Source organism: Suncus etruscus, chromosome 8 (assembly GCF_024139225.1).
Source record: "Suncus etruscus isolate mSunEtr1 chromosome 8, mSunEtr1.pri.cur, whole genome shotgun sequence".
NCBI classification, from domain to species: Eukaryota; Metazoa; Chordata; class Mammalia; order Eulipotyphla; family Soricidae; genus Suncus; species Suncus etruscus.
Genome location: NC_064855.1, coordinates 113,125,834 through 113,137,173, shown reverse-complemented (window position 1 = coordinate 113,137,173; position 11,340 = coordinate 113,125,834).

Sequence of the window (11,340 nt, the reverse complement as noted above, 5' to 3'; positions counted from 1 at the left end):
ACTGAGTGCTAATTTAAAACAGAATCCTGCAGAGCATAGCAGTGAGCCTGAGTGTAGAGCAGAGGGATAAATCCTGAGAAAGCAGCTAACCTCTCTCTCCTTATTTCCTTCTTCTTGACCCTTGCTTGGGTTTCTTAGCCTTTGATTTAGTAATTACAGTGGTTTTGGGGTCCACATTCATTCTCTTCTTAAGAAAAACATGCCATCTCTCATGACAACACTATCTCTCCTTTATGATGGTTAAGCATGGTCTGTATGCTCACACAGTCAAGAAAAACATACCTTTGGGATGCAGTTGTCACAGTAGTAAATGAAGGTGTTAGCATCTAGGAGTAGATGAGGATTTATTAGCATCCTCAACCAAATGCTCTTGACTAGGCTCCTTGATTGACAGTGTTGTTGTTTTTTCTTTTCTGTTTGTGCCCCCCCCTTTAGATATACAAACTTAAAGAATACAAGTGCTTCTTGGGAATTTTAGCCATAACTGAAAACTTCTTGGCAAGAATCTGAGAGTGGGTGACAGAGACATACACAAGCCTGCAGATATGGAACGATACTTTGGGCAGAAAAGTAAATCTCTCCACAGTAAAGACCCTATCAGAGGCAGAGATCATGGTTCACTCATGTGGTGTGAGGTCTAGAAGTGCTTCCAGATAGTGCTAGAATGAAGCAGAAAGCCTGAGATGACGATTTCATTTCCTATGGTGCCTTCAAAATGAGGAGCAGAACAGCTGGTGAGAAGTCACCATTAGCTTACACCTTTTGCTGTGCTCTGGCTTTGTCAGTGGTTTTCTTGTTTAGGATGGTGACATTTGTTGAGCCCCAATATCCAATTTTCAAATTGGACTTGTGTAGAAAGGATTTTAAAAATACCCAGAGGATAGGAATCAGCATTTTGAGATGCCACTTCCTTTTCCTCCCTTCCTTTTAAGAATTTAAAAAAATCAAATAAGTTCACTGTGAATAACAAAATTTTTCACGGATAGGGTTTCAGGAATATAATGGTTCAACAACACCCCCCACCCCCGTCACCAGGTCTATTTCTCTTAATCAATTCCCCCACCCGTTTCCCTCTCCAACCCACCTGCCTGCCTCTGTGAGAGGCACATTAAAATAAAAATAAGTTTTGACACTATGGTTTACAGTACTGTTGCCAGTAGAATTGCATGCATAACATTTTTTATGTGTAAATTTTATCTCCCCTCACTTCCTCCAAAGTTAAACACTTCCCTTCTCTATTGTAATGTTCTCTTCCTTGTCCACCTCTCCTCACTCCCCAAGAGGCATGCTGAGGACCATTCTCAGATTCATTTCTATTGCCTTTGGTCAATTGTTATTCCACTATTCTGTTTCTTTATATCCTGCATGTGAACGATTATCATTCTGTGTCATTCTCTCTCTCTCCCTCTCTCTCTCTCACTCTGATTAACTTCACTTTGCATTATTTGTTTCAGATTTTATTCACATGGCAGTAAATGGCATAGTTTTACCTTTACTTATGACCAAGATATAGTCCACTGTGTAGATGTACCATAATTTTTTTTATATACTCATCTGTTCTTAGACACTTGGGTTGTTTCCATTTTTGGCCATTGTAGGTGGTATAGAAAGGAACATAGGAAGGGATGCAAATGCTTTTTTCCCCTCCATTTTGTTTTTTGTACCCTGAGTTGATGTCAAGAAGTGGAATTGCTGGGTCAAATGGAATCTCAATTTCTAGTATTTTGATGATTGTTTATACTGTTTTCCAGAAAGCCTGGGCCAATTGACACCCTGCTCCCTGCATAGACTATGCATTCCTTTGTCACCATATACACAGCAACACTAGATGCTTTTGTTCTTTGTGATGTGTCAGTCTCTGTGGTAAGAGGTGGGATCTCATTGTTGCTTTTATTTGTATGTCCCTGATAATGAATGGAGCATTTTTTCATGTGCCATTTAGTCATTAGTGCATGGTGTTAGAAAGAGATTTGAGTTAAGTTTTCCATTTGGCTGACCAGTTTTCCCAGCACCATTTATTGAAGAGTTTTTCCTTGTACCACTTCATAATTGTTGTTCCTTTATTGAAAATTAGCTCTCATTATATCTGAGTTTTCTGTATCACTGAAATGTCTCTAGATTTTTAATTCTGTTCCAGTGATCTGAAAGTCTGTTCTTATTCCAGTACTATGCTGTTTTAACTATTACAGCTTTATAGTGCAGTTTGAAGTTGGAGAACAATGCCTTCCGTATTGTTTTTCTGAGAATTAGTTTTTTTGTTTTGTTTTGTTTTTGTTTTTAGGCCACACCCATTGATGCTCAGGGTTTACTCCTGGCGATGCATTCAGAAATTGCTCCTGGCTTGGGGGACCATCTGGGACGCTGGGGGATCAAACCGCATGGTCTGTCCTTGGCTAGCATGGGCTAGCATGGCCTTACCACTTGTGCTACCTCTCTGGTCCTAAGGATTGTTTTAGCTATTTGGGTGCATTTGTTATTCAATATAAATTTCTGGAGTACTTTATCTCTTTGAAAAATGTAATGGGTATTTCAATATAAGGAAAAAGTCATGTGATAATACTAATAGGTACAGAAAAAGCATTTGAGAATATCTAACACCCATTTATAATAAAAATCTTTCAATAAAAAGTGAATTGAAGGACCTTTCCTAAACATACTTAAAACCACTTGTCACAGCTTACTGCAAATATTATACTCAATGGTGAAAATCTGAAAGCCTTTCCTTGAACAGGCACACACCATGGTTTCCCACTCTCACCACTTCTATTCAGTCTAATGCTGAAAGTCCTCTATATAGCAATTAGTTAGAAAAGGATATTAAAGTTTTTTCTATAGAAAAAGAAGTCAAGCTCTACTTGTAGATGACATGATACTATGCTTAGAAAGCCCAAAAGAGTCTACCAAAAAGAGTTTTCTAGAAGCAATAATAAAATGTCAGCTATAAAATCAACATTCAAAAGCCCATTGCCTTTCTTTTTTTTTATTTACATAATTTCTATTTTAATTGTAGTGGCTTACATATCGTTCACAGTAATATTCCAGGTACATATTTACATTGAATCAGGGGAATTCCCACCACCAAATTGTCCTCCCACAACCACTCCCATTCTGCCTCCCATATCCTCCACTCTTCCCCCCCAGGGGCTGCTAGAATGCGTGGTCCCTTCTGTGTCTAGTTAATTACTTAGTGGGCTTATAACTGATTGGTCTTGGTGCCTCCATTATTGCCCCCTCTAGTTGGGAGGCAGGACTAGAAAGATCAAGTTATGTGGATTTGTTTGAGGAAGATAAAGGTAATATAATGGGGTAAAAATTGACTACGCCTACCATGAGCGGAGTCATTCTAGAGGCTCTCATCCTTGGTTTGAGAGACGATGGGGAAAAAAAGAAGGTAAAACCACAGCAGTTCAAAAAGAGGAATCAAATAAGATATTCAGTGAGCACTGCAGCCATAAAAATATGCACCACATAGTTGCCATGGTCTTGAGATAGGAAATATGACAAGGCGCAAGGAGGAAGAAGAGAAAAGCAAGAAAAAGTAAATATATAATTAAAAAATGGACAACTACTTCAATATTTACCCCAAAACAAAGAATTCGATCAAAACTAGATAAAAAATAAAAAATTAAAAAATTAAAAAAAGAGATTATTTAGTGTTTTTGTCTCTTCCCCCGCCCCCGCATAGGCACATTAAATGTTGGGGTCATCCGAAATGGGAATCCCCTTGACCTAAGAGATACAGGGTTTCCCTACCCTTGGAATATATTGTCATGGGATTATCTATAGACTCTTTTCACGTTCATTTACTCTCCCCTTGGTGTTTTTGTGCCGTATGGACGACTTCTGCTCCGATCTGGATGATAAAGACAGACCTCTAAATCTAGGGGGTCTCAGTCTGTGCACAGGTCAAGGAGTGGAACTTATGGTGATGACTTTCTTTGTGATTTTAGAAGTTCTGTTTCCTCGATGTCATTTTAATCTGTCTTCTGTGGTTAGTGGTCTTGGCCCTTGCGCTGAAGCTCAGATGGAGTATGGGATATAGTCTTTCGTTATGATTCCGGAAGACCCGTTCAGTTGCAATTGCCTCTGTCAGGACTCTGGCATTGTAGACCATGTTTGTTATGTAGGACATAGACCAGACCCTAGACTAGGGCTTTCTTGTTGGTCCCAGAATACATACTGCCCGGTCATGGTTCTATCAGCCAGTCATCTGTAGATCACGTTCTTGGCTTTTGCACAGCCCATAGTATTGTAAGTCTTCCAATTTGGTTATACAGATTTCCCAATTTATTAAAACTCTTCACCCTCAGTTCTTAATCTATTAGGCATCAAGACTGACCTCCTATCCCAACGAACCAGTACCCAGCACCCGAGCGAAGGGACATCCGCTCAAACCCACACCTCGTCCCCGGCAGGAAAAGACAACCAACACCCCTAACTGACTCATGCTGTGTGACTCTCCCTACCAACTTATCCTATTGTGGACTCTTGCTGGATACCAGACTTAGCCCTAAAAGGACTCCCATTGCAAGAACTTTACACAAGACCCCCCTCCCCAATCTTTTACCAATTTCAGGAAGGGCAGGGTGTGCAATGAAAAGGTGCCTGGGAACCCACACCCCAGAAGAAAATCTCAAAAGGCAATGGGGAAACATTTACTTCCATCATAAGTATAAGACCTGTATATCACTAGCTCTTTATTTTTTATTTCATTTTACTTACAATCATTTTTCACTATACATATGTGAGCAAATATATTTTTTTTATTTCTATTTTTATGTTTTTTGGGTGTGTGACTTGTTTCTCTGTTCTTTTTACCCCCAAATGCACCGGCAATATAATGAAGCACCATTTCTTCCTGCAAAGGCACACTAAAAAAGAAGAAATCCCACGTATATAAACAAGCTCTTATCTACTAGAGATTAGAACTCATACTTAGGGGCCGGGCGGTGGCGCTAGAGGTAAGGTGCCTGCCTTGCCTGCGCTAGCCTTGGACGGACCGCGGTTCGATCCCCCGGCGTCCCATATAGTCCCCCAAGCCAGGAGCAACTTCTGAGTGCATAGCCAGGAGTAACCCCTGAGCGTTACCGAGTGTGGCCCAAAAACCAAAAAAAAAAAAAAAAAAGAACTCATACTTATTTACAATACAGGGGAATCTCCCACCTTGAAAATATGTCATGTGGATCCATCTTAGATGCCAGAAGATTATACACCGACCATCCAGACTTCAATCCTGAACCTTAGACATAGAATCGACACAGTTCTTCACAACAGCCACAGGAACCAAAGCCCACCTGGGACATCCTAAATACTACTCGATCTCCAACATGTGCCAGTTCTAATATGAGATCCGGACAACGAGGAACTTGGAAACAAATGGACATAAGAACAGGTTATCCTACCTTACCAACTAATGATAAGCTCATTGCTTTTCTATGTACAAATAATAGCAAAGAAGAAACTTCTTTAAAATTCCTTTCACAACTGTGCCTGAGGAATTCAAGTACTCAGGAGTCAGATGAATAAAAGAGGTAAAAAATTTATGCAAAAGAAAATACAAAATACTATTAAAAGAAATAAAAGAGGACAAAAGGAAGTGGAAACACATTCCCTATTCATGGATTAGGAGGATTATTCTCACCAAGATGGCAATACTCATCAAAGCACTGTACAGAGAAGATATTTCTTATGGCTGCTCCTGGTCACCTTAGTTAGTAGAGACAGGCAAGCAAATGCCTCTTCCATTAGCACTCTAAGATTGACCTGTATGTAAAGAAATGTGGGATATGGACCCCCAAGCCAGGAGCGATTTCTGAGCCGCATAGTCAGGAATAACCCCTGAGTGTCACAGGATGTGCCCTCCCCCCCCAAAAAAAATAAAATAAAGGAGAGATCTAGACATAGAATAATCTCATTCATTTGTGGGATATAAGAAAAATTAAAGATAGTACGATAATAATATCCAGAGACAATAGAGATGAGGATCAGGAGGACTAGTTCATGGTAGGAAGCTTGGCACAGATGGTGGTAAATGCAGTTAGGGTAGTGAATGACCCACTATGATAATGATAGTTGGAAATACTCACTCAAAACAAGAACTGGGTGCTGAAAGGGGATAAAGTGATATGCATGATACCCCTTCATTAGCAATAGTGCACACCACAGTGTCAAAAAAGAAAAGGAAAGGAGAGAGAGGGGGGTAAGGAAAACTGGGAACACGGGTGGTAGGAAATGTGCACTAGTAAAGGTGATGTGCATTCTATGACTGACATTCAACCATGAACAATTTTGTAACCATTCTGTTTAAATAAAGTAATCAAAAATTATTTAAATTTAAAACAACTTATTCATGCTTTTCATGAGTTGAAAGATAGAACAAAATAAAGGCCAAGGAAAATGAAAAAATGTGATTTCTACCTACAACAGAATACAATTATTCATTTACAGAGATTAAGGCATTTGGCTTACACACAGTTGATTCTGATTTAAATCCCCAGCACTACAAATGGTCTCTGAGCACGACCAGGAGTGACTTTTAAGAACAAAAATAGTAAACTCTGAACACTGCTGATTGGAACCCAAGCCTCCCCAATTAGCTATGCCTTCCCCTGCCCACTCCTTCCCCAAACCACTTTTTTTCAATTTTGCAATCCTATTTTTGATTATTCTTATGATGTAGCTTTTATGTTTAAAAAGTCTTTCATTTTCTTTCAGATAACATATCAACATCAACCTATATATATATATTAGGTTTTTCTTTACATTTAATGGAATTTTTTGTCTTTTAAAGGCAACAAGAAATTTTGTATTCATAACTGAAGAGTACAAACATTGAAATGGGGTTTTCCAATGATCCATGTACAAAAAAGCTCATCTTTGCCTATGAAATTCACAAAAACAGTGACTTATAATTGTGTTCATGTCACGTTGAAGACCCAGGTCTGGGCAGCTATTTATGTCCCATCCCTGAGCCTTCATTCCCAAGTCTGAGATAATTTTTTGTTTTATGCACTTCATGTTTTTGATATGCTCTATGGAATTGCCAATGATTCCATGTTGTGAGGCAAGTAGTTCCTGGTGGGGCCAGAGTGTGGACACCTGAAAGACAGCAACTCTGGTGCTCATGCCTCTTAACCCTGGTCATTAAGTGGGATTAATTAAACAACCCACTTCAGGCACAGCTCTTCAAGCCAGCATGCTCATTCGCATACACAGCAACACACACAAGCATGGTGTTATCTTGTCAGCTTATCACCCCCTCTGCCTGCCACTCTTCATCAGTGGAAGAGCCAAGGAGAGAGAAGGTGAGAAGAGGAATTGCTGGTACATATACAACTGTCAGAAATCTAAATATAGGTCAGAGGAGTGAGATTTTGCTTCCTCAGATCATTCCCCTACCAGCACCCACACTTTCCCTCCCTTTTTCTTTCCTTTTCTTCTCCTCCCCTTCTTTCCCTCCATCTGTTCTCTTCCTCCTTTCCCCTCCCCTCCTTTCCTATTATTTTTCTCTTTCCCTTCCCCATTGCTTTCCTTTCTCCCTCTATCCTCCCTTCCTATCCCCCTTCCCTCCTCTTCTCTTTCTTTCCCTTCCCTTCCATTTCTCCCCTTTTTATCCCTCCCCTTCTTCCCCTTTCCTACCTCCCCATTACCTTCCTTCCATTTGCTCTCCTTCCCACATTTCCCTACTCTTCTGTTCCCTTCCATTCCCTTCCTTTCTTTCTCTTCTCCCTTTCTTTACTACTCATCAGGAAAAAAGTTGAAGCTATGGGGTTTTGTATTTAATGTTCGTATTTTTGTTTCTAATGTAATTATGTTTTGTAATGTTTATATTCAATGTTAATGAAGGCCATGCCAGATGGTGCTGGAAGTCACTAGGCCACACCCAGAAGTGTTCTGTCGTACCGGAATTGGATCCAGGGACTTACCTATGCCAGCACTGAGGTCATATTACGTCCTATGAAGAATGATTTACCGGGGGGGGGGGCACAACCAATGATAATCAGGTATTACTCCTGGCTCTGCATTCAGAAATCACCTCTGGTAGGCTCCAGAGACCATACAGTAGGCTGGGAATTGGACCCATATCCTTTGTGTGCAAGGCAAATACCCTACCTGCTGTGCTATCATTCTGACTCTTCACGTAAAACTTTTTTTGTTTTGTTTTGTTTTGGGGCCACACCCGGCAGCGCTCAGGGGTTACTCCTGGCTGTCTGCTCAGAAATAGCTCCTGGCAGGCACAGGGGACCATATGGGACACCGGGATTCAAACCACCGTCCTTCTGCATGAAAGGCAAACGCATTACCTCCTTGCTATCTCTCTGGCCCCTCACCTAGAACTTTTAAAGAATCATAAGATGTTCATAAATTTTCTGAGGTTTATTCATAGAGAAAAATTGGACTTTGTGGGGCTGGAGCGATAGCACAGTGGGTAGGGCACCCCATATGGTTCCCTGGACCTACCAGAAGCAATTTCTGAGCATAGAATCAGAAGTAACCTCTGAGCACCACTGGGTGTGGCCCCCTCAAAATAAACTAAAAAATTGAACTTTATTGTGTTCCAGTGACATTCTTTGATTGTGAAATGGAACAGAAGTTTAAGTATTGAGTGTACTACTTGTTAAACAGTCTACATCAACCTTCCAAAGAACCATATATTCCATCAGTTCAGGTCCAGCGCAAGAATGTGCTGGTGTTTAAGGCCATCATAAACACCAGCAGATAGTCAAGACCAACATGAACTGTAGTAGCCAGAGTGTAAGCAACTGTGGTTTGATCCCCAGCACCACATGGTGCAACCCAAGCATTACCAGGTCAAGCCTAGTGGTCCCGAGACCCTCTTGGGTAGTCCAAGTCGTTTCTGGTACCACAGGGTTAGAGCAGCAGAGCATTCATAGAGCCCAGCATTGAATGACCTCTTGCCAGGTTGGCTAAGATTTGATCATGGTGTTCCTGGCTTCCTGAGCACAGTTTGTGAGACCCCTCTATCCTCTCAAAAAAGAAAACAGTAGATCTGGACAATGTTCATATAAATGAATTTGACTAAAATAATATAGGAATTGTTTTCAAAAGAATGACACAGAGGATTGTGAGTTCTGTTAGTATATTTAAACCTTTATCATATCTCAAGATACTGAATCCATGGAGTGGCCCAGCAGGCTTTCTTCTTCTACATCCAGCCCACAGAGTGTTAGAGAGCTCCCAGCTTAACAATGACAAATAACAGACAGAACCTTTTATAACTAATCCATGTTGGTACCTCAAGTCATGATCAATGCCCAGTGTGCTTTTTAAGCAGCATTGTCCAGGAAGCTGCTCATAACTGTGTGTCCTGTGGCTCAGCTCAGTTTAGCTTCTTTGAGAGCTATTGCAGCAAGTGTACCAGAATATAAGAATGAACTCATATCCAGGCTTCCAATGAGCTTGCAATTCTGTGTTCTTTCCCTGCGGGTGTTGTGTAAAAGCATGGAAGGAAATAGAAAGACATTTTGAACAGGGGCTTCTTCATTGGTGACTACCAGCATGTCTGTATCTTCTGTCAGGTCCCAAGCTGGCATCTGCATATTTAATGTTGGCTTCATTTGGGTCTTTGTGATCAGAGGGGAGGCCTTTGTCATTTTACTGCTTAGTCTGAAGAACTGTAGTCTGCAAGTCCCTTACCAGGTTAATTCCTCAGTTTCATTGGATATGATGTTTCAAGGGTTTCTGCTCATAATCTGGACTTGAAAAGACTTCACTGTAATTTAAGGGCTCTTAAAGGTTATATTATAAGACTTTAAAATTAAAAAAAAATTTTTTTGGCTTTGGGCCACATCTGGCAGCACTCAAGTTACTTACTCTTGGCTCTGTGCTCAGAAATGGCTCCTGGCATGCTCGGAGGACCATATGGGATGCTGGGGATCATACCCGGGTCTGTCCCAGGTTGGCTGTGTGAAAGACAAACACCCTACCACTGTGCTATCACTCTGGTCCCTTAAAATAAAAATGTAAATTTAAGCAACATGTTTGCAAAGGTGCCCAGAGTGTACTTTCAGGCATTTAATCTTCTCATAGCAGTACAAATGCCAGTGTCCACTTTCTACCACCAAAATTTCTGGTTTCCTTTAACCCCAGTCTGCCTTCCTCATAAGCACAGCTTTGATTGTGGTCTCATGTTTGAGTCTCATGTTTATAGTTGTTGGCTCAGTGATTTAAATATTCCACATCTCTATACCATTGGTGTTTCCAACACTAATGCCCTTGACACTGATACCACTGTCTTCTTATCTATTTCTTTCCATGACCTTTTCATTTATATAATCTAGGGACCCAATAATTCTACTTCTTGGTGGTATCTACCCCCAAGACACAAATACATTTACCCTACAAGACATTGTTTATTGAAGCACTTAATACGTAATAACGAGTATCTATAATCATCCAAAGTGTCCAACACTAGATGAGTAGACAATGAAGGTGTGTTGTGTACATAGATCATAAAGCTTTTTACCTTTGTTTTTGTCTCCCCCTTGCCATGGCAGTGACTACAGAACCTCATTGATGGCCCCTACTTGGGCAGCAGTCAGTGGAAATTAGTTGTGGGACAGAATTAGTCTGTTTGGAAAGAAATGAAATTGAATACAAATAGCAACTTAAACAATTCTACAGAGTTCTGACAGATTTCCAAGTCGAAGCCCAGCTGAACTGCAATAGCAAGTAGATTAAAGTCCTTTATAATTAGCATCTTTATTTGCATGCAAACAGTGGGGGGCCTTAACTCTCTTACAACTATTTGCTTTTTAACTGAGATAAAATGTGCTTCTGTATGTCCGGCCTATACAGAACCCCTTTCATAAGCCACTCTGAAGCACATTGACTTAGAACCACATCTAATTTAATGTACTTGAAAGGAATAAATGTTGAATGAGACTGTGTGTCTTTGAAACATTAACTGATAAAAAATAACCCAAATTCTTGATTGAAAAAGTAAACAAAAACTCCATTTTGTCCTAGAAATCAGAAGGAGGGTAAAAATGTCCAACAGATTAAAAATTTTCTATCGCCTCAGAAATAGGATATTTGAAACAGAAACAGGAATTAAAACATAGAAAAGTTAGAAAAGAATATTTATATATATACTTTTGGGTGCAGACTGAAATCTGCCACGGACTAAGGACTCTTCTGCATAACTCTCAATGCAGTTCACATAGAAGACGACATGAATGATGTTTGACATAAAGGAACAACTCTAGCAATAAAGAAAAGCCATTGGCATGAAATATTTTGTGGGCCAATTTCAATGGCCATTGAGGTGAGCACATGAATTTCTCTCCCATTTAAAAAAATAGTTTGAGCCTCCTTTTC